This window comes from Diceros bicornis, chromosome 24 (assembly GCF_020826845.1).
Source record: "Diceros bicornis minor isolate mBicDic1 chromosome 24, mDicBic1.mat.cur, whole genome shotgun sequence".
NCBI lineage: Eukaryota > Metazoa > Chordata > Mammalia > Perissodactyla > Rhinocerotidae > Diceros > Diceros bicornis.
In genome coordinates, this window is record NC_080763.1 from 43,930,979 (window position 1) to 43,954,362 (window position 23,384).

The following is a 23,384-nucleotide window of genomic DNA, read 5'->3' on the forward strand; positions in this document are numbered from 1 at the left end:
GTGCACTTACTCTATGCCACTGGGCAGCAGGCTAGACTAGAGAGAAGATCCGGTTACAGACAAGTAGATGACCAGCATCTTAGCCTGGAAACAGTAAGTTGACAGTTCCAACTAAGATGCAGTATCAGGATGAATGCTGGCTGAAAAATGCCAGAAGTACCACAAGGTGAAGATGTGACCCTGTATGGGGCTGGAGAAGAAGATCATGCAACGAGGCCCTGAGACAGGATGGTACCTCCATCATAAGTGTGCGTGACCTTTTGAGGGCCCTTGTTTGAGGCTCGGGGAGACAGGGAAGGATGAAGCAGCAATTTGTCCAGTCTTCCCTAACCTCCCAGTTCACTGGGCCTCCTCTCACAAGGCAGGATTAAGACATAAGGCTAAGATATAGGCTTTTTTTTTTTTTAGGTCAAAACATTTACTTTTGCGTTACAAAACAAAAATAAATCCAAGCAGAAAAAATAAACATTTGTTTGAGTGTCCCATCCTAGATTCTCTGTCCTAAAATTTAGTAAAGTTCAGGTTGCTCCAATGCTTTTCTGGGTGCTATGAGGTCTCCATCTTATAATGTGCTTCCTTGGTCAGCTCAGCACTGACTGAAGAAATCACCCTCTGCATTGTCATCATCCCGTTATCCTCCCAGATATGTGCATCTTCATCTTCATGGAAACTAGCCTCGTCTTCCCGGGGAGCTCCTTGAACTCTTCATCCTGCTCCGGGAGACCCAAGTCCACCAACTGCTTTTTCTCTGACATCATGACCCTCCACGCCCCAAACCGCTTTGGCCAGTAGGAAAGTTGGACCCCTCACTCTTCCTCACCACAACTGCCACCATGTGTCTATATAGGGACATCATTCAGAGGTGGCAAATGTTTCTGAGGAAGGAGCCATCACAATTACCGCATTCCTGATTTAAAACAGAGGCAAATAAACAAAAAACATAAAATAACTTCTAAGCAAACGTGCCAGGGAGAAGAGGTGCCAGGAGTCGACTTTTGAAACGACATTTGCTGCCTTACTGGAATGGCCCCAGACTTCTACAATTTATCATCTTCTCTCTGAGGACACCAGGCAGATGAATCCGCTGGGGCCCTGAAGGCCCTTAGCGGAACCCACTGAGCAACGTTATGTTTTCGTGTTTCGAGGATCGGCTCTTCTGGAGAAGCTCACTTGACGAGCTGTCGTTAACATCCACATGGAATTATAGGAGTCTGAGGAAAGAACACATACATAGGGTATTTCATTTGGGGATTATCAGGTTTCAATCAAATGCTGCACCCTCACCTGTTATTGATTTTCCTCTCTGAAGATGGAGATTTAAACCAAGGAGGGGAATAGACTCTGAGCTGCCCTTTCCTCCCCAAGGCTAGGAGGATGTGGTCGCCCGTGGGTGGCCAATGACAGTAGAGGATGGGGAGAGGGAGTGGAGATTTGCTATCTTCCAGCGAAGCGCCAAATGCCATCGGCTCTGTGCCTCTCCTTCCTCCTTCTTCTTGGGCCACTTTAGCATCCAAACCTGCATCTCCCACCTTGAAACCGCTCTCTGAGCCCTGGACTTGTGGCTTACCCTCTTCTCTTCTGGAAGCTGCCTAGCTCCTCAAACCCAGCATCTCCAAACCGGAAGCTCTCCCCTCCTGCGACTTCTGTCCCCTGTGCTTTGTGTCTCTGCACATGGCGCCCTCCACCCGGTGGCTCAAGACAGAAAGCAAGGCCGCCCCTCCCTCTCCTGCATTCCTAGCATCCTGAAGATTTTATCTCCTAAAGTTTTCTTGATTCTGCCCCTTTTCTGCATCACTACAATTACTATTTACCCTCAAAGTCACCCTGGACCTAGAGAATCCAGTCTCAGTTTCTTAGTGGAATTTAGAATGTCCTTCCCAACCTCGACCAGGCCTTTCTCTATGTCCTTGTGTCTTTCAATTCCAGCAACACCAAAGAGCTTGCATTTCTCAGCTTAGATTGTACACCAGCTAATTTCACACTTTCCACGTCCTTGGTTTGCTCATGGCTTTGAGGACATATCAGGTTTCAGCTCCTCCAGAAAGTCTTTGCTGATCCCCCCCAGGCTGGGTTGGGTACTATTTCCCCCACGGCTACAGCTCCCTGGCCCAGCGCTCTATGCTTTGGCATGTGTCAAATCTTTCATAAGTACTGGTTGTGTTTCTGGATGACCCACTGGACTGTGGGCTCCTTGGATTCAGTCTCCCTCTACCCAGCACCAACTTCAGTTCATGCAGCCGTCTGTGCTAACGAAGTACGTGTCCAATGAATGTATGATTAATTTCCTTTCTCTTAAGAACAGTGCTGCCCTCATAGCTCAAGAATCACTCCCTTAGAGTCTTAGAACCAGAGGGAAACTTCTCCCACCCCACTACACAGAGGTGGAAACTGAGGTCCAAGGAGGGGAAAGGTCTTGTGCCTCACCGGGACTGCCCCGAGATCCCCACACGGGCCCAGGATGCCTCCCCTAGCAGTTGGTCTTCTCTCTCCTTCTCCTCTCTGCTGATACTGACCCCTGGGCCAATCTGAAGCAGCACTTGTAACACTCTAGCCTGCTTGGAACCAGCTTCAACCACACCAAGGAGGGCTCTCAAGTGGAGGCAGGAATCAGGTTTATCGGGATTAAAACTGCAGTCAGAATACATATCCACAGCTTTCCGAAACCCTTACTTCCAGGGACTTCTCGAGGCCAAGACATGAATTAGAGTCTGGCTAAACTCTGAACTCCCATTCCAGCATGTTCTTTCAAATTCCAATGCTGTCATGTGTGTAGACCCATCCTTGACTCACCTGCTGGACTACAGGATGCTGCGGGGCAGCGCTGGGAGTCTCATTCATCTACTCATCACCACCCCCTCCACCTCGAGTCAAAGGCCAGGCAAACAGTGGGTGCTCAGGAAACATGGTTGAAAGAATTTAGTACTCCTGACTCTCAGAACAGGGCATTCCTCATCGTCCCAGGAAGATTAGAACTAAAGGCAGCAGGAAGCACTCACAACTAGGCAATGTTTATGCGCCTAGCACTGGGCTATGTTTTTATACCTCCTGCCTCCTTCAATCCTCATCAGCATCACAGGAAGTCATCACTGTTACTGTTCCTGTTTTAGAAATGAGGAGACTGAGTGTGTAACCTGCTTAAGATCACCCAGCCATGAATTTAAGCCTAGGTCTACTTGACCCCAAAGCCTGAAATTCTCTTGGCATTAATTCATTACATTGTGCTCACACTGCCCGTAATTTGTCATTTTCAAGGCGTGTGCTGGAGGAGTGAGGCTACATTATTTCTCTCATTTTATGATAAAAATCTGGAAGGCAAGAAAGAGACATACCTGAAGCCAATGTCAGAGTCATCCAAGTGGTTGGATTCCTCAGCTTCTGGCTGAGGAATGGTGGCCCAAGACCCATTTGGACCACACGTCATTAAGACAAGTTCTTTTTCTTTTTTTTTTTTTTTCCCTTTTGTCACGGCTGCACTATTGGCTTGTGCTGTCTAAAGAGAAAATAGTTAATTGGTTTATTTAGCCAACTATAGATGTATTCAGTATTATTCTTCATTGTGTGAATTAAATTAAATAGTTTATTTACCCCCATGCAATTCATTCAGTTCATTTAATTTAATTTCATAGTTATAACATGGGGAACTAACTAACTAGATCTCTCCCTTTGGGATGGAAATGGGCAAATATTTTCGTTCTGAATTAACAAGCAGCAAAGCTGATATTTATAATAAATCATCCATTGTTAGCCATCCTGATAATTATTCCGTGAATGGTCTAAAACAGACATGGGCATGGAATAGACATATTGTTGGCTTTTACTGCAGTTTAGTTCTTTGTGTTAACGAACAATCTAAACTGAAATCTCAGAGACGCCTCCAGAGCGAATCGCTTCGTTTCACAGGCATGAATTGAGTACCTACTATGTGTCTGGCCCTGTGAAACAGCTTCGCGTGCATTAGCCATCACACTGACCCCTGCTTAAAACATCTCTGCGTCTTCTATCTCCCAGAAGAAGACGCCCAAGCCCCTTAGCAAAGCTTGAAAGACCCCCATGACCTGGTGCCACTCACTTCCCACCCTCAACTCCTTGCCCTTGCTCCCTGATCCCCACTTGCCCCTCCAAATTGGCAATAAACTTTAGCAATGCTAAACTATTTGCAGTTGTGCAAACATGCCAAGTTGCACCGTGACTGTGGATCTTTGCTTCTTCTGTCCTCTCCCTGGTGAACTCTGATTCATCACTCAAAATTCAGTTTAGTTTCTACCCTGCTCTAAGCAGCCTGCCCTAAAATGTCGCCAGTAGAAGTGATACCACTTTCCTTCATCCTTTCAGCATGGGGAGCATCCCCTCTAATGCGAGTGGCACCATCCCCCGCTGTGAGACTGCGCCTTTGCCACCCCTGGAGCAGGGAAGGAGCCCGTCTGTGCCTCCTCCTTTCTCATCTGAAACCCCCATATCCCTAAAATGGGCTGATCAGAAATACCTTCCTTGTGTAGTTGTTTCGAGGATTAAATGATGTTACAGTGTGTAAAGAATTAAATAATGTAGGTAAGAGTAAGCCTCTAATAAATATTAATTATCACTATCTGTTTATATATCACACTTTCTACTGGACTGGGACTTGGTGGAGAACCAAGACTTTGTCTTATTTTATCTCACAGTTCCCAGTAAATAGCACAGTGCTCTGAACAAAATTTTTTTCTTTAATAAATGCATATTTCATGATTTGTGAAGATTGTTAGAGAATTCCAGGTGGCAATTAAGATGCACCTGGGCAACGGAAAAGGAGAGGAGAAAAGAGATGAGAGCTTTGTTATTTGAGGGGCACCAAAAATTGCAAAAAAAGCTGTCTGCTCTTCGATAGATTTTGGAACCTCCCACGGAGGACGGGCCGGATATTAGGAAACGGGTGGATTTTAGGAGCAGGCAGAGAGACTTCAGCCTGCAACTTACCTCGGCTGGGAAGCTTTTGAGCAGAAGTATAAGTTCCCACTGAAAAAAATGCAGCCCTTTAATCCTTCTTCACCTAATAAGGAGAAGCTCCAAAGCAATCCTTTTGGGAAAAAAGAGCAAAATCCTAAGACAGAGGATAGGGGATGCTTTCTTTGAATAAGGGCAACAGATCTAGAAAGAAAAGAAATTCAAAGACTGACGGATTCGTGTCTGAGTCTCAGTGCTGCCTGTCATGAGGAGTGTCATCTGGGACCCTTCACCCTCCTCCATGGGCTACAGATGACTTACCTGCAAAAAGGGGAAGATGGCAGGAGGGTGAGGGTGAACCGACCTCAGCAAAGGGTCCAGGAGAAGTAGGAGAAGTGGCAATGTGCACTGACGTGTCATTCTTGCACACGGGCCCTGCACACACAGCCCCAATCCTGCCTCCCCAGGCCCTGCCCTCAGAGCCGCAGATCAATTAGTCACAGGCCTTAAAGCTGAATGCAATTAATTCTATAACGTGCTGCTGTTCCTGCTGCATTCCAGGAAAATCCTCTCATGAAAATGGGGCGTGATGAAGGATTTCTGACAAAGGGAAGGCAGATCTGAGTCAACCTGCCGTGTGTCCATCGTGTCAGGGTCTGGTCCAGGACTTCTGAGCCAAGGGGGGCCCTGTGGACATCCTGCAGCTGGCTCTGCAAAGGGGACACATGAGTGCGCTGTGTTACGGCCCCTCATTCTGGGAGAATGCACCCCGGGCTAGAGAAAGAAAGAGGAACAGGAAAGAGCACACCAGGGCCTGCTGAGTTGTTTCTTTCCTCAAAGCTACATCCAACTAATTTTGCCTACCTCCTATTTGAAAAGATGTTGGGAAATATGATTTTTAAAATTATTTTTATTGTGGTAAAATATGCACAACATAAAACTTACCATTTGAATCATTTTAAGCATACAGTTCAGTGGCATTAAGTACATTCACATTGTTGTGCAACCGTTACCACCATCCAGAACTCTATCATCCCAAACATAAAACTCTGTGCCCATTAAACACTAAATCCCCATTCCCTCCCCTCCCAGCTCCTGGCACCCACCATTCTACTTTCTGTCTCTGTGAATTTGCCTATTCTTGGTGTCTCATATAAGTGGAATCATATAATATTTGCCCTCTTGCATCTGGCTTATTTCACGCAGCATAATGTCCCTAAGGTTCATCCCTATTATATCATGTATCAGAATTTCATTTTTTTTAAGGCTGAATAATATTCTATTCTATAGATATATCATTTTGTTTGACCATTCATTTGTCGGTGGACATTTGGGTTGTTTCCATATTTTGGCTGTCGTGAACAATGCTACTATGAACGTTGGTGCACACTTATGTGTTCAAGTTCCTGCTTTCAGTACTTTTGGGTGTATATCCAGAAGTGGAATTGCGGGATCGTATGGTAATTCTGTGTTTAATTTTTTGAGTAACTACCACTCTGTTGTTTTCCACTGCGGCCGCACCATTTTACATTTCCACCAGCAATGCACAAGGGTTCAATTTCTCCACATTCTCACCAACACTTCTTGTTTTCTGGGTGTTTTTGGTGGGGTGGTATCATTTCTAAGTTAGGCAGACCGCTCTTTCCAACAAGGTAGGGGGGCTTTTAGTAAGGAAGGAGTGAGGAGTGGATCTTGGAAGGAAAGAAATTTTTTTTCCCCCCAGCACCTAACAATATAATTTCCAAAATACGGAAAAGAAAAACTTGATTGGCCTGCCAGAAAAAAAATGGGTGAATCCCCAACCCAGATGAGTGTCTCTAACACACCTAGATCAAAAAATGATAGAATTGATGTAACGCAAGTGAAAGTTGTAGCAGGGATGAATTTCACTATTGAAACGCTGATCACAGCACGCATGTTAGTGTCCAAGTGTAGTAAACCGGATGGATCTATAAAAGGTGTCCACCCACCAGACAGGGAATGTGTATCTTTTCAGGTACACATAGAAGATAATAAAAACTGATCATGTACTAAGTCAAAGCCTCCTCTGTCCTCTCAAATGAGGTATCATGCAAACCATGGTCTCGGTACAGCTAGAATCTACAACGAAAAGATAACCAAGAAGAAAACCACACATCGGAATGAGGAAACACCGTGTCTCAAGGCACCTGACCTGGATTGAGCTGTGCAGAGCAGGGACACCAAAGGCAGCCTGCACCCCCCACCCTGCACCCTCCCTCTCCACCAAAGCCTCATTCTTTGACCACCTCTGGTTTATAGTTTGGGTTTGTTCTTGTTTTCATAAATGACCAAGGAAGATTTGCATCTAAAAATTCCAGCTGGGTGAATCTTTATCCTGGGAATTGGAAAGTAGAATTTCAAAGGAAGCTTTGTTTGTCACTGTGGATGGTGGTGAAGGACACGTGTTTTCTGTGAACTGAGCTGACATCACGGCCTCTCTACTGGACACCCAAGTCATGACTGTGCTCAGAGGGCTGGGCATCTCCCACACCTGCCTTCCTGCCAAGTGCCCGTGCTCTCGCTCTCATTTTTCTTTCTTTCTACAGAGTGAATATTCTATGACTGAAGCAGCCTCCACTGTGCAACCTCGAGGCAGCTTTGAGCAGGTGGCCAAATCCAGACCACCAGATTCTTTCTGTAGGCCAGCAAATCAAAAATGGCTTTAATGTTTTTAAAGGGTACTGCATGTTCATAACCTATAAATTAGTCCTTTTACCACTAAGTAGCACCTTCTTGTGTGTGCTTGTTTTTTCTTTTAATTCCCTTTTTCTAATATTAATATTGACATCCTGGCTTTCTTTAGATGAAGGTTGTGCGTGAATGTCTCTTCCTATCCATTTTCAACCCTTGGAGTCATTTGTTGAGCTGCGTCTTTTATAGACAGCATTTTGTCATATGTCAGTAGGTCTGTTTTAGGTGAGTTTACTTGTTTTATATTGGAATGGCTCAAATTTTGAACTTATTTTTTCCTTCTTATTTAATGTTTTCTACTTACTATACTTTCTCTTTGTTTTCTAATTTTCCCCCGTCTCTCCTTCCGTTAGATGATTGAGGTTTCCTTGATGCATTTTTTGTTTTACTTCTACTGACTTGAGAATTATACGTTCTCTTTATTTTTAATACCTCTCAAAAATTTTTAAATACATACTTGAATCTTGTTTTTCTAAAAGACATATCATCAGTACCTCCATTCTGTATAGAGCATTTACTTCCTTCCAAAAACCCTCTACCTCATGAAATTATTGATAGAAATGTAGTTCCAGCATGTTTTCACACATTTTAAGTTTTTTAAGTAATAATTATTATACCATGATTTATTTAGATTCCTCAAAGTATTTATTGATTGTATTGTTTACTTTCTTTACATGCATTCAATTCCTTTTTCCTGGGTTCATATTTCCTCTTGCTAAAGTACATCTTTCGAGGTTGGCAAACTTTTCCTTTAAAGGGCCAGATAGGAAATAGTTTAGGCTTTGCGGGCCATATGGTCTCTGTCGCAAGCCCTCGACTTTGCCCTTGTAGCTTGAAAGCAGCCACAGAGACTACGTAAACATGGCTGTGTTCCAGTAAAGCTTTATTTATGGACACTGACATTTGAATTTCATATAATTTTCATGTGTCACCAAATTTTATTCTTCTTTTGATTTCCTTTCAATCATTCCAAAAACATAAAATCTGTTCTTAGCCCCCAGACCATACAAACCCAGCTGGTGGGTGGAATTTGGCCCACAGGCCACAGTTTGTCAACCATCACCCTAGGATGTCTTATTCTTTCAGAGAGTCTGTGGTCAACTTCCTGGTTTGTCTATGTCTCTAAATTTCTCTATTTTATATTATCCTCACTCTTAAAAACTACTTGCGAAGAATAAAGAATTCATGACAGAAAGTTATTTTCTCTTTCAATATATTACTTAATTATTCTTCTGGCGTCTGATGCTGCGGATGAGAAATCTGATGTCAATGTGATTTTTACTCCTTCTCAGGAAGTCCTTTTCTTTTTTCAATTTCCTCTGATATAGTGCAGGATTTTCTTTTTTATCTGTTGTGTTTGGAGGTTTTTCTAGATGACATCAGCCAGTTATTAGAATGTCCAGAAAAGCACATGTTCAAATGCTCCTTACACATGTCTTGTTCTCTGCTCTGCCCACTCTCTTCTCCTAGAACCCCTGTATGTTGTGGCTTGTACACAGGCCATCTTCCATGTCTCAATTTTTCTAGCTTGTTCTCTCTTTGGACTACTATGCTCTTGAAGGTTTCTTCCATTAAGCACATCTCTTAAGGTACTACTTTATTTTCAAAAAATGTATTTTTATGTATAGAAATTATTGCTTTTCTCATTATTATGTCAAAGTCTCTTTCACTCTATAGCCTCCTTTCCTCCTCTCATGGCTGCTTTCCCTCTTTTATTTCTTTCAGGATATTAAAAATATTTTAAATTTCTTTTCAGATTCCTTTATGATCTTTTCTTTTCATCAGGTGACTATTCTCCCACTCTCTGCATTTTTGTTTGTCTGCCATGGACTTTGTCTTCCTTCAGTGTTTTGTGATTCTTAGTTGTAAGGTCGGCACTGCCCTGGGAGATTTTTCTTCTTTGCATCCTGGGAACTCCCGGGGTGCATTGCCATGGCTCTTAATGATAGGTTCTGCATGCACATGACTTAGTTTGGACCCCACCCCACACGTTGGACTTGTCTCAGGACAGTCCCTATCCATTGGTGGCTCCAAGCCCTGCCATGGGCAAAAAGCACTGCCCATGCCCAAGTCAAGATGCTGGACTAGGGCTAAATCTATACCCCTGAGTAGACAGACACAGAGCAGTACAGACACTGGAAATGGGGGTCAAGTAGCAGATTCCCACCTAAGTGCCGTCCTCAGCCACACCCAGACTCCCAGATGTGGCCCCACCCCTTCCTAAGACTCAAAGCCCTTGGCCCAGCCTCGCGCTCGGGGCTGGACTCTTCCCCGTGCTCCCTTGAGCCCCAGGGATTCAGACCCTGCTAATTACAAGTGCCCTTTCTCAGGAAATATTTCCATTTATGGTATCTGGAGATCCCCTGTTCATGTTTTAGAGCACTGCTATATGGTCAGTTCATATTTTCCTCATCTTCTCATGTGTTTAGAGACGTGGGGGAAGGATGCAGCATTTGTTCTGGGCACCATTATGAACTGAAATTCTCATTGCTAGGTGAATACAATGGTGTAATCATATCCATCCTCTCAGGATCGTTTTTAAATCCAAGGGAGATAAATGCTTTGGAACCATAAAGTGTCTAAAATAGAGCAAATAGTCTTTTTCTTTTCTTTACATTGTAGCATAACCCCACAGATTTGGTGTCAATGAGAGAAACTAAGATTAATTAGGGAGGCACTGATTTCTGTGGATTTAGTGCAATAACAGAGGGATTCTAGGGTGAAATAACTTTGGGAAAAGCAGCAAATTTTAGCACCCCCTTGGAGATTCCTAATATGCATCCATGTGTTACAGGCTGCAAGAAACTCTGCTATAAAGACACTGACCTAGCTTTGTTTAATCTCATATTTCCAAAATGAGTTGATCATGAAAGCCTTTGTAATATAGTGACTAAAATGTGCAGGAATGAGTGAATCAGGGCTCTCATTGAGGAGTCTTGATTTTGTGAAAAGACTGAATTACAGAAGCCTCTTAAATGAGGCTTTACTAATATTAGGCACAGAATAAGCAAGAAACTTCATAAGACAGTGCCAAAACACCATAGGAAGTAATATGTTGAAATAATTACAGTCCAAAATAGGCTTACCTTACTTCATAACGTTCCGTAAATAAGAACTTACTTCACACCTCAGAATTATCTGAAGGACCAATAGGTTGAAGGCCTATTGTGCGAAAACTTAGTGAGATTAGGCTTTTTTAAATAGAATGGGCTCATATCATACATATGAGTTTGAATATTAATTTCAACCTCACTTAGCCTCAGTGTCATCTTCTGTAAAATGGGAGTGATATCAACCACAATAGATGTTATAAACATCCAACACACAGGAACCAGTGAATAAACACACATTCTCCTCTGCTGTAGCCACAGCACCCACCTCCATGGCGAAGAGGATATTGAATGAGAACCATATGCACCATCCTGCAAAGTCATGACTATTAGCAGTAAAAGAAATTCCCTCATTTTCTAGTCGCATATTAGACAACTGATAGGTCATGGAATTTTAGAGCTGGAAGAAGTCTGATAGGTCATTTAATTAAAGCCTCTCGATTTTTAGATAAAGAGATTGAGGTTCAGAGACAACCCATGACTTGTCCGAGGTTAGTGGCAGGTGGCAATTAGAACTCTGTCTCACTGGCTCCCTGCCCAGTGATCTTCCAGGACGCCGCGACGCCTCTCTATGGGTGAAACAAAAGTTTATCCAAGTTCAGACAAGAAACCTAAGGCTTTAAAGAGGCAAAAGTTTCAAAACTTCTTATTTCCGTCAGCAGATCTTAAAACACAAAAGAAGGGGATGAATCACATTCTACTTTATTTAAGTCACATTCCTCCTTGCAATTTCCGCAAATAAATGAGAGTTCTGCAGTATTTCGGATGGCCAGCAGAGAGGGTCAACTTTTGCTCTATATCAAGTGCCGCTGCCACTTGACTAGCCTCTGGGCTGGAAGGCTGAGCCAGGAGCTGCCCAAGCTGGTCCCTAGGAGGACCACTTCGCACTTCGGTTGTATTTCCGTCACCTGGAAGGCGATCGTCAAAGCCAGCCATGTGTGCATGTGAGATGCCTCTCTGTATTTTTAGAAAGTTCTTAAGAGGGAGACAGCCAAAATATTTTTACTGCACAGCAGGCACTGTTTCATGTTGGAGTGTTGGAAAGAAAAAGAAGAGAAAGAAAAGAAAGACAAAAAAAGATTTAAGACTGGCTCACAGATTGAAATGGTTAATGCCTCCGTGGGCCTGGAGAACAATTGTTCTGAGCTGGGAAAGCTCCGTCACCGTCTCCATTTCAAATGTCCCCACACAGATTCCAGGAACGGCACGATGTAGGCACATTCCACCATGTGCCTCATGCCACCTGGCTTGAACCTGGACCATCAGTCAGGACTCAAATGCAAGAGACACAGGGAAGGGCATTTCGGCCAAGGTGGGGTGAGAGCAAAACTCCATGGGGTGGGACGTCATGTGGGGAATCACAAGGAATGAGGTTGAAAAGGACTCTAGGGCCCATCCAGGAACAGCCTTCAAAGCAGACTCTGGGGTGTGGACACTACCTCATGGACAAAGGAGTTATGAAATAATCCCACACTTGGAATAGCTCTTTGCAGCTCAGAGTGAATTTTCACACCTCATGGTCATTAGGCCCCCAAATAACCCATAGGTTGGCACCATGACTGTCTCCACTGCCCAGATGAGGAAACTAAGGCTCGGGAGGGGCTCACAGCTCATCAACAGTGGGGTTGGGATTTGGATCCAGATTTTCTCAGATCACCTCCAGCATGCGATCCTTACACTCAGGGTGTCTTAAAGATTTTTGAGCAGGGTGGTGACATGACATGGGACGTTGAGCTGGGTGAGGGAGGGGCACTTGGAGCTAGAGAGAAAGATGGATAAGTCACAAAGCGAAGAGTGGTCTGGATAGAGCAAGCGTCAGCAAGCAGGATCTGTAAAGGACCAGATCGCAAATAGCTTAGGGTTTGTGGTCTCTGTTGCACATTCTTCTTTGTTTTTATTATTTGTTTGTTTGGTTGGTTTTTATAACCCTGTAAAAATGTGAAAATATTCTTAGCTTGAGGGCCATAAAAATAAGCCCAGGGCTGGATTCGGTTACTGGCTATAGTTGCCAACTCTTGGTTGGGGTCTGGATGTGGAGAGCCATTCAGAAGGCTGCCAAATTATCCCAGGTGAGGAACAGTGAGGGCCTGGGCTGGGATGGAGAAGAAAGATGGAGACCCAGTTCTACAAAGAGCCCACATGGTGTCGGGACTGGGGAGGGACGGACAGCAGGAGGGGGTGGCTCGAGGACCTGGCCCCCTCCACTGTGCCTGCAGCAGGCAGACACCCCAAAGCCTGAATCTCACCAAGCTTCTTCCCTCCATACCTTTCTCAGCCAGGGCATGGAAGCAAGAGCCTATGGCCCATGGCCATCACTGGGAGCTGAGGCAGAATCACTGCTGGTGGGACTGGTGCATCTGAAGAGCCTGTGGCCAGGTTGGAGGGCATGAAAGGAGTCATTCAGGTCACACGAGCAGGGGCACAGCCAATGTTTGCATTCGACCACCTGGTGAAGAAAGTCATCCAGTGAAGCTCCAAGCACCACCTTAACATGAGACGTAACGAAGAGCATGTCCTGACACTTACAAGCCCAGGTGCTGTCCTAAGTAATTTTCATTCACTGTCTTGCTTAATTTCCCACTCCATCCTCTCATGGTACTGACTCCAATCACCCTGCTCCTGGCAACATAAGTAAACTCAACCATGGTGGTTGTGAGTGACAGCCTTATGCCTGACTCTGCTGTCCCCCAGCCATTTCCCAGCAGTGGGTTCTGGGACAACAGGCTTACTTCCCTCTGCCTCAGTTTCCTCACCTGTAAAATAAAGATCATGATCCTAATGTGAGGGGAAATGGAAAGGACCCAAACCCTTAGACGAGGGCCTGGCAGCTGGTGAGTAATGTCTTCAGTGGCCGTGTGGGAGCTGTTCCCACATCACACAGCTAGTAAGTGGTACAGCCAAGATTTGAATGCAGATAGATCACTACTGATCATAGGAAAAACCCTGACAACTCTAACTGTCTAAATTTCCTCTCGTGGAAAATGAAGCTGTATGTCCTGTCAATCTTGGAAAAAGTATGAAATGAGATAAAAGTTTGTAAGCATACTTCACCAAAGCAAGGAGCGTTACTGCCTGCTTTAATGATGACAATAATATAATAATACATATTTAAAATCTGGTAGCAGGGGTGACGTCACTGTCAGAGTAGAGCTGGCTCTTTTGGGTGCCTGTGAATGGTGTGTATTTGGCAGAGAGAGGGAGGGGAGGGGAGAGTGGTTATACCCCTGGGACGCCCACCCGTGTCCAACACTATCACACATTCCAATCCCCTCCAGGAGAGTATTCTACCTAATTTCTACAGAAAAGAAACCTGAATCCCAGAGAAGCAAAGAAACATATCAGGGTCACGGAATCACCAAATGATGTCTGATTTGACAATCCGTGCTCTTTGTGCTACACCCAGAAAACATCCTTGAAAGGAAGTCAGATTTCATAGATAAATACTGGCCTTCTCCATTTGCCTCTTCCATCCCCATAACTTTGGATAACGAGGTTTTTATTGTCAGCAAGTCTTATGCATGTGTCAGAAGAGTGCCCGAGCAGAGTAATCTATGTGGCAGACCCCCGAGATAGGAAATAAGGAGTCTGCTTAAGCTGACAGTTCTAGAAAATTTTCCACCTTTTGTGAAATATGTGCTTGTAAAGTGATCATGAGACAGCTGGAAAGCTGAGGTATGCAGCAAGAGCAGGGAACCTGAGGAGGGAGAAGCTTCCTAGGGCGTTCTGAGAGTTTGTGCCTCTTCCATAAACTCCCTCATCCGGCATGCCTCTCTACCCAACTGAGTCAGGAGTCGAGAGTCTTCTCTTATTCCGTGGGCCAAGCAGTCATGGCAACAGTACCCCAGCTTTGCCGTGCATAAGGATCATTGGTGGAGCTTGTTAAAAATATAAATTTCCAGACCCCACTACCCAGGAATTCTGATTCAGTCTGAGGACACCCAAGAATTTGTATTTTTCTCATGTTTGCTCCCCAGGTGATCCAGGCCATGCACGAGGAAACATCAGCCTAGGGTTCCATTGGATCCTGGAACTAATAAAACAATTGAAAGTGCCCAAGAGCTTATAAAGAAGAGCCAGGTTGGTGCAGGAGCATAGACCAAGGATAGGCGGTCAAAGACGCATTCCTGAGAAAGTCACTTTTCAGCTGAGACCTGAGCAGGGGAATCTGGGACAGGTCAGAGGAAACGCTGGATCAGCGCCTAGGAGTCCAGAGAGATCAGAGCACAGTAGGGAACCTCAAGGAATTTCAACAAGTCTAATAGGGAAAGTGAGGAAGAGAGAAGCTGGAAATATGTCAGGGATGTAGGCAGGAGTCTGAGTGGGCAGGATCTTGTAAGCCATATAAAGATGTTGGGTTTTATGGTAAGATCCACTGGGAGCCACAGAAGAATTGTAAACTGGAGAATCACATGACTGATCTTGTATATTTAAAGCTACTCTCTGGGCTCTGTGGGAGACGGTTGGGGGAAACACTGGGTTCCAGTGAAGGGCTGTCTGCAGGTAACATATGAGATGGTTTTAAATAGGATGGAGGCATTGAAATAGAGAGAAGAAGCAGACGTGAAGGTATTTAGGAAGCAAAATTCACAGGATGCAGCAGAGGCTTGCATGCGGGGAAAGGAAGGTATCCAAATGGAATCCCAGATATTGGACCTGGGTGACTGGTACGTTTTTGGTGACATTTACCAGGATAAGGGGCAATGGATGCCGGCCAGGTGCGAGCTCTGCAAGCTGGGAACTTTGTCCTAGTCTCAGTGCTGCCTCCTCAGCATCTTGTATGCTGGAAGGAATTGTCAAAACAGTGAAGAAGGATCAAGAGACATGTCTGGGAACTGTTGAGTCTGAGACGTCTCAGTGGAAATGTCAAGTGCAGGGTCTATCTAGATATGGACGCCTGGAATCCAGAAGAGAGGGCTGGGAGAGATGAGCATCATTTGGAACCATGGGCATATGTAGATAGCAACTGAAACCAGGAGAGAATTTAAGATCATTAGGGAGCCTAGACTGATTGAAAGGCAAGAAGGGAGGAAAGACAAAAAGGAGGGAGGGGGGAGGGAAGGGTTGGGGGAGGGGGACAGGAGGAGCTGGAAGGGGAGGGAAGGAGAGGAAGGGAGGGCAAGGGGGTAGAGGGACATGGGGAGGAAAGCATATACTCAGGGTAGAGACATTCCAACACTTAAAATGTGGTCAGATTTGGAGGAGGAAGCTTGAGAGTCTTGTGCTGTGTGGTGGATAGGAACAGACGGTAAACAAACTGAAGCCCAAGGTGACACTGGATCTTGGGGCCAAGAGAAACCCAATTATCAGAACTGTACTCTACATCGAGACAAACTACACAAAAGCTTTAGTCAGGCTTTGCATCTGGAGGAAGCTATTATTTATTTTGGAGCATCATCTACATTGTCCCTTAAATTAGCACCTCTAAAAGGACTAAAAGTAATTTACAGAAGACCTACATGGTGCCATGCCCCTGATACCTATCAACCACAAAAATGAAACTGTATCAAGCACTTTCCGGCAAGGCACTGTGCTAAGCGGTTCACATAAGTTATTTCATTTAATCCTAAAACAGCCCTATACGGTGTGGGTATTATTATCCTCAATTTTAAGATAAGGATGCGAAATGCCAGAGCATTTAGAAGACTTGTCCCAGCTCACACAGCCACGTGGTCAAGCTGGAATTCAAACCCAGTTCAGGCTTCTTCACCACGTGCCTCTCTTTGCAAACGTTTGTGAGCAACGGAAAAGGACAAATTCCAGTGAATGGAGCTTGGAGACAGTAAAATTGAACTATGCAAAGTCAAAAGTCTTCATTCCTTTGTGGCTGAATAAATAGGGCCTTTGAGAGCCAGTCTTTCCCCCAACATTGATCAGAGTCCGGCCCTGCCCGGACCCCAGTACCCACTCGTGGCCTCTGCTGAGAGCTGCGAGATGCTAAGTCGGCTACCTGAGAGCTATCTCCGCCTGATTTATGGGTGTGTTTGTTGTGCTGAGATCATAAATCTCCACCCCCAGGACATTTCAGCTCTGGTATTTATTGACCAAAGACAAGTTGTGTTAAAAAATGTTTTGAGATTCTGCCAGATAATCACTACAGAATATTTGAAAAAACACGCTGTCCTCGGGTAAATGAAATTCTGCAAGTAGTTGATTTTGCTACTGGGGCAAATACCTTCCCTGTCTACTGTTTTATTGCATTTTGTTTTGTTTTAACTGAAGAGGCAGGTTCTTCGTATGTGTCTCTTTACCATCTCACGAGTTCATCAAGGGAAGACGGAGAAGAGGAATTATCAAAGACGTTTCCCTCAGGGCCTGGAAGAGTTTTGATTCTTTTGAACCAGAACTTCTGGCCAAGTGCGTCTCGGAAGCATTCAGGTGGCGAAACACCTGGAGAAGATCTGTGAAACACAGATGCTTCCACGTAAAAATCCAAAGATAGAAATGTGAGCTAAATCTGACACTGACGCCAGATTCTAGTACAGACAAGCTTAAGACTTTAGAGAAAAATTCTGGAAAAAAAGTCTAGAAAACTCCCAACCATTCGCTTTGCTGAGTGTAAGCATGTGTACACTCTTGTGGATGGCTGTGTGAATTTGGAAAATACTGTCAAGGATCAATATTAATGGTGGACCACCTTATCCCCTTTAAAGAAAAATGATGTTCCTAGTTGGAACACAGTAAATGATGATTTTAAAAAAGGAGTGCACAATTTCAAAGTCTACAAGGCTCAGGCAAGTCAGGGAAAAGAGGCCAGTATAAGAAAACACAGAAACCATCAAGCATCACCCAAGATTCTGGAAAGCAGGTGTCTCTCTTAAAGGAGACATTGACTCCTTGGGTCCAGGTGGCTGTGGCCATGTTGGGATGTGAATCCAAGGTTTGTCAGATCTTCTGTTCTCTTGGCAGAACCTGGAAATTCTGATTTTAATATGGTGAATCCGAGTTTTAAATGTTTATTACTAATTTTTTTTTTTTTAACAAAACAGTGTGTGGGCCAAGGAAAACACATCTGCGAGCCAGACCTGACAAGGGCTGCCGTTTGTGGCCAATGTTAGACTGTTGCTGCAAATTCAGAACCACCACACAGTTTAAGGATTGTTGCTCCATGGAGTAAGATGTTGGTCCTTGACTTTCTATAATTACGGAGATCGGGGGTTTGTTGCAGAGCTCAGAAACCTGAGTGTTTAAGAAAGCAAAAGGGGCGTGAGGCGCTAAGCCTTCCTCCTGCCACTACCTCCCCGCTGAGCCCTGTGGTGGTCCTTTCCCAGATACCATTTGGCCCTGGACCATTCTGTGAATACTGCCCCTGCTGTTTTCCCCACCTGGGTATTGAGTTTGATATTTACTCTACTGGTGGAAATAATAATGACAGTAGCAATTAATGACCTGTTGTGTGAGTTGTCTTGTTCAATTATTTACCCCATCCTGTCATCCAGTCTTCACTTTGAGATAGATGCCATCGTCACCTTCACCCCACAAATTAGAGGCTCAGGAGGCTGAGAGGCATGCCCACAGCCACTTACCTAATAAGTGGCAGATCCAGGATTCAAGCCCAGCTTTGTCTTTCTTCAGAGCCGGTGCAGATGTCTGGCCACGCGTCCTGTCTCCACACACAACTGTGCTGCTTGTAACCAGCTCCTACTGCACCTACCCGGGCTCAAGGTTTCTTCTGCAGCCCACCTGGGCTCCATGAACTTCTGGTCCCCAATCTCAAGGAACATCTTTGTTGTTTGCCTTGAGTTTTCAGCCCCAGCATCAATGATGTGCATCAGACCCGCCCTTGACGGGCATGAGGGACCCCATCCCTATGTGATATCCCCCACTTTGGGGGACAAAGGACACACTCCTTGAATTGCCTTCCAGAGTTGAGCAGACTGAGGGCGGCTCTCTGTAGAGTTCTAAGTTTTATGCCAACTACCTTGGTGAATGCACTGCCAAAAAACAGCAGCAGAAGCTAAACCCTAGGAGTCAGATTTGGACAACTCTCTGTCCCTCACCCCCATGCTAATCTAATAAATCACCAAACCCTGTGGATTTATGCCTGAACTTCTCTGATATATGTCTGTTTCTCTCCACTGCCAGCAGCCCAAGCTCACACCATCACTTGCCTGGAACCTCAGGGCTTTCAATCTAGTCTCTGCTGATCGGATCTTGACCACTTTCAATGCATCGTCCACACTGTGGGCAGCATGATCATTGAAGTTTGATCACAACGCTTTTCTGTTTTAAATATTTCAGCGGCTCCAGATAAGAATCACAACCTCCTAGTCTCCACATGAGCTGATCCCTGCCTGCCTCTCCTGATTCCTTCAGGTTTCAGTTCAAAGGTCACTTCCTCCATCCCCCAAGCCAGGACCTCTTTGTCATATATCATTAAAGTTCCTAGACTTGTCCTTGGAAGCATCCATCATCATTTTAATTAAATGACTAATTGCATAACTGGGATAATATCTGGCAAGAATATAAGTTTCACAAGAAAAGGGATGGAGCTGTCTCTCTTGATTCTCAGTGCTTACACAGTGTCTGCTGAGTGGCAACCACTCCATAGCTCTCAATAGAAAGAAAGAGAGGAAAGGGAGAGTTTCAATAGCTCTCAATAGAAAGAAAGAGAGGAAGGAGGGATTCCTTCTCCAGGACACAAATGAGATGTTAAGTCCTTTTATGGCCAAGGGAATTGCTCTGGCTGGAAATTCATTGACCCACCCGAGCTCCATCTTGCTCTTTCCTTTGAGAGTATAACAGTCTCATCATATCCATAAGACTCATGTCCAGGATCATCTTCCCTCCAGCCAAGCCAGAGTGGCCTTTTTAGATTTGGAATCTTAATCTTTGGAGGTGAGATCAGCTCCTTCATTTGTGGATTGTTTTAATTTCATTTGCTAGCATCATCAAATCCACTCCCCCTGAAGATGGGGACAGCGTCCATTGAGTGCGGCACATCAACTCTGCCCAGAGCACATCCAACAGGGATGTCAGAAAGAACCACCAGGTGGCTGTGTGGTATCAACCCCATATGGATTAATGCATGCTGCTCCTTGCCACTCCCTAAGATTAATAAATTAATCCAGGTAGCTTGCATAGACTCTGGTCTTATAGAAATATGGGATCGAAGGCTTCTCAACCTTTATCCCAGATCCCATTCCTGGGAACTCAGAGTTGCAATGATGCAGAAGTAATTTGCTCGAGGATTTCCAAGGAAGGAGCCAAACCATGTCTACGTGAGTGTGGCTCATTTGATAAATAGCAGCATCCCCTTCCACTCTGTAGATGTTACAGCTCTGATAAGGAGAATTGAGAAAGAGACTTGCATAATGCAAAGGGGTGAGAGCCCAGGGACAGAGACGGAACTGCTCATCACCCAGAAAGTTTGCACGTACCGGCTCTGCCATTACCGGGAGATGTGTGTAATTATCAAGCAGCTTGGGAGAGGTCGCTGACTGAAACCCACAAATAAAATTCTCCAGTGCCTGGTGAAGCCGGCTCGATCCCTTTCTAGAGGAAACAATGCCTCTGAGTAACCTTTTAATGCATCTCCCTTTCTCTCACTGATACACTGGATAATTATTTATTTTGTTGTCTAATTAGTTAATTAGGCTGGCATCATGTTTTAAGTCGAAAATCCTGTTGTTTAGGTACGAGAAAATGGCTTTCTGTTTGTTTGGGTTTTTTGCAGGGTAATAGGAACTTATTAATTGAGCGGCTGGCTCTGGGTGAAGCAGCTCAGGGACACAGTGTGGATTTTCTGGGAGTAAATTGATGCATTCGCAGTGGAAGTTCGTGTTCAAAATAACACCACCGGGGTGCAGGCAAAGTCTCGGTGGACAGTTTTCCTTGTCATTTCATTTCCTCGCGTTTATACGGCAATTTACAGTTTGCAAAGCCCATTCTCTTCAAACAGCTCATTTAGTCCTAACGAAAGAGTCTTTGGAATGCATTTTATTGCTCCTCGTTTACAAATGGGCAGCTGAGGGCCTAGACAGTCAGCGGCTGGCTCATGTCCCTCGCTGTCCTGCTATCTAAGCCGTCTGTCATGTAGGGTGGGAAAGAGGAAATAAAAGGGGGTGGGCTCTGGAGTGGAAGATCCTGGGTTTGAATCCAAGTTCCTCCACTTTTTTTTTATTTCATCCAACATTCAACAAATATTAGCCAAACGTCTGTCTAGTTCCAGGCACTGTGCAAGGCGCTGGAGACCCAGACATAGATAACACGGGCCCCCTCACTGCCCGGGACGGGCTTGCATGCCTGACATCTCTCAGAACTTTAGCAAACCTCACTGTCAGAGGGAGAGAATGCTATTGACCTTGAAGGACTGTGATCAGATTGATGAGGATTCTGATTAGGATCAGATTAAGTAGGAAACCCAGCCTCTGGTACCTAGCAGTTGCTTAGGGGCGAGAGGCATTCTTAATTTACTCTAGGTCTGTTGCTCACTTCATGGAGACACAGGCATAAGCTCCCCTGGTGGAGGAACTACCTTTTATCAGGGCTTCTCTGCAGGCTTCAGTCAGCTTCTTGCTCTGGCTCAATATACCTTATTCTCCGCAGTCCTCCATCCCTCCCTTCCCATGGGGTATAGTGACTCTCAGTGTCTCCCCTCCAGAACCATCTTCCATCCTCAACTGGTACCTTGGTCGCACACTGCAGGCCCTGTGCTGAGTGATTTACCTCCTGGCCTTCATACTGTTCCATCTTATTTTCACACAGTTCTATAAAGTGGATGTATCAATTTCCTAGGGCTGTCATAACCATATTCCACAAACTGAGTGGCTTAAACAACAGAAACGTATTGTCTCACAGTTGTGGAGGCTGGAAGTCCAAGATCAAAGTCTCAGCAGAGTTAATTCCTTCTGAAGGCTCTGAGGGAGAATCTGTTTCCTGCCTCTTGCCCAGCTTCTGGTGTTGCTGGCAATCTTTGGCATTCCTTGGCTTGTAGAAGAAGCACTCTAATCTCTGCCTCCATCTTCACATGGTGCTCTCTCTTTGTGCTTCTCTGTGTCCAAATTTCCCCTTTTTATAAGGACACTAGTCATATAGGATGAGGGGCCCCTGCTCCAGTATGACTCACCATAACTTAACTAACTACACTTACAATGACCCTGTTCCCTGAGGTACTGGGGGTTAGGACTTTAACATACAAATTTTGGGGGAATACAATTAAACCCATGACAGCGGGTATTATTTCTTCCATTCTTCAGGTAAAGAACTGAACCTCCGAGAAGCAATTTGTGGCAGATCTCAGAGCTAGTGTTCAATATGGTGATTCTAAATTGGGCTTCCCTACCAGCTCCAGAGATCAGAATCCCTCTTTTCCAACAAGCAGCCTCTCTAGAAACGAGAGAGGTAAGGCAGGCCTTGGTCTGGAGATGAAGAGGCTCCCCTAGATTTTCACACAGCTGACATCTGCTCTCCCTGCCGTGGGTTGCTCCTGTGAAGGTCTGAGGTTCTGTTCCCAGAAAGCATTGGCCCTGACATCTAATCGCCAACGAGGCCAGTACTACTTCAGAGACTCCTGTTTTTATCAGGACTCCAAAGTACAGGAACAAGCCACCCCCTGGAATCCATGCCATCTCACACAGGCACATGCTCGCTTGGCATCTGGGCCCTCTGGGCTCTTATCAGATCTCACCTTCCAGAGGCAGCTAAATGCCAGCCCTGCTCCTTAGAGGTGCCCACCCCCTACATCCACAGGCTGAGTGAACGCTTCCTTCAGCTCTCATTTTTGCTAGAACGTTACTTTGCATCACTCTCTCTGCATATTGCATTGAAATCATCTTGGCTGATCTTCTTGCTTCCGCCTTAAGACTATGTCCCGCTTAAGGAAACATGTTGACTTCTAAATTGAGTTTTAAGTCCCTTCTAGCAGGTTATCTCCACATTCCCAGCACCAGGCACAGTAGCCCTTGCAAATAGTAGGTGCTGAATAAATGTCACTCAAGAATTGTTGTGTCCAGATCCGGGCACTGGCCCTCTAGAGAGTCATTGAAAAATAAAATGCATCTGATCTAAATCACCAGTGTTATCAAAATCATAAAAGAGAATTTAAACTCAAGTCAGAGGAAGGACAGTCAAAAGAACCACCAGAGTTCAGCGTAAGGAAGAGGTGATTCAAAGGGCCCAGGATCATGGTTTAGTTGGAAGGGCTGTGCTGGGACAAAGGGACTGGCTGCGACACTTTGATCTGGGGGTGGCAACAGGACTCATATGCAGAACCTACAGGGAGTCAGGTTTTAGCTCAACATGTGAGAGAACTTCCTCACGGAACTGTCAAAAATAAAGTAATAAAACAAAATAGTATAAGTCATAAAATCAAACAAGAAGGCTGTGCTTCCTCAGTCTAGAATGAGTTCTCCAAGTCTAAGGCAGAGTTTCTCAACCAGGGGCAATTTTGACCCCTGGGGATGTTTGGGAATGTCTGGAGACATTTGGGGTTGTTATCCTGGGGGCAGGGGCAATTGCTCCTGGTATCTAGTGGGGAAAGGCAAGGATGCTATGAAACATCCTACAATGCACAGGACAGCCCCACCACAAAGAATCCTCTGGCCCTAAATTTCAGGAGTGCTGAGATTGAGAAACACTGCTCTGGAAGTATTTAAACCCAGGCCAGACAATGCACTGGGATTACAGCATGAGGCAGGGGAGCAT

At 45.0% G+C, this 23,384-nt stretch overlaps 1 pseudogene; it reads right to left on the reverse strand.

The window, feature by feature from the left end:
• Positions 1-546: 546 nt before the first annotated feature.
• On the reverse strand, positions 547-755 carry LOC131421290 (26S proteasome complex subunit SEM1-like; annotated as a pseudogene).
• Positions 756-23,384: the final 22,629 nt, after the last annotated feature.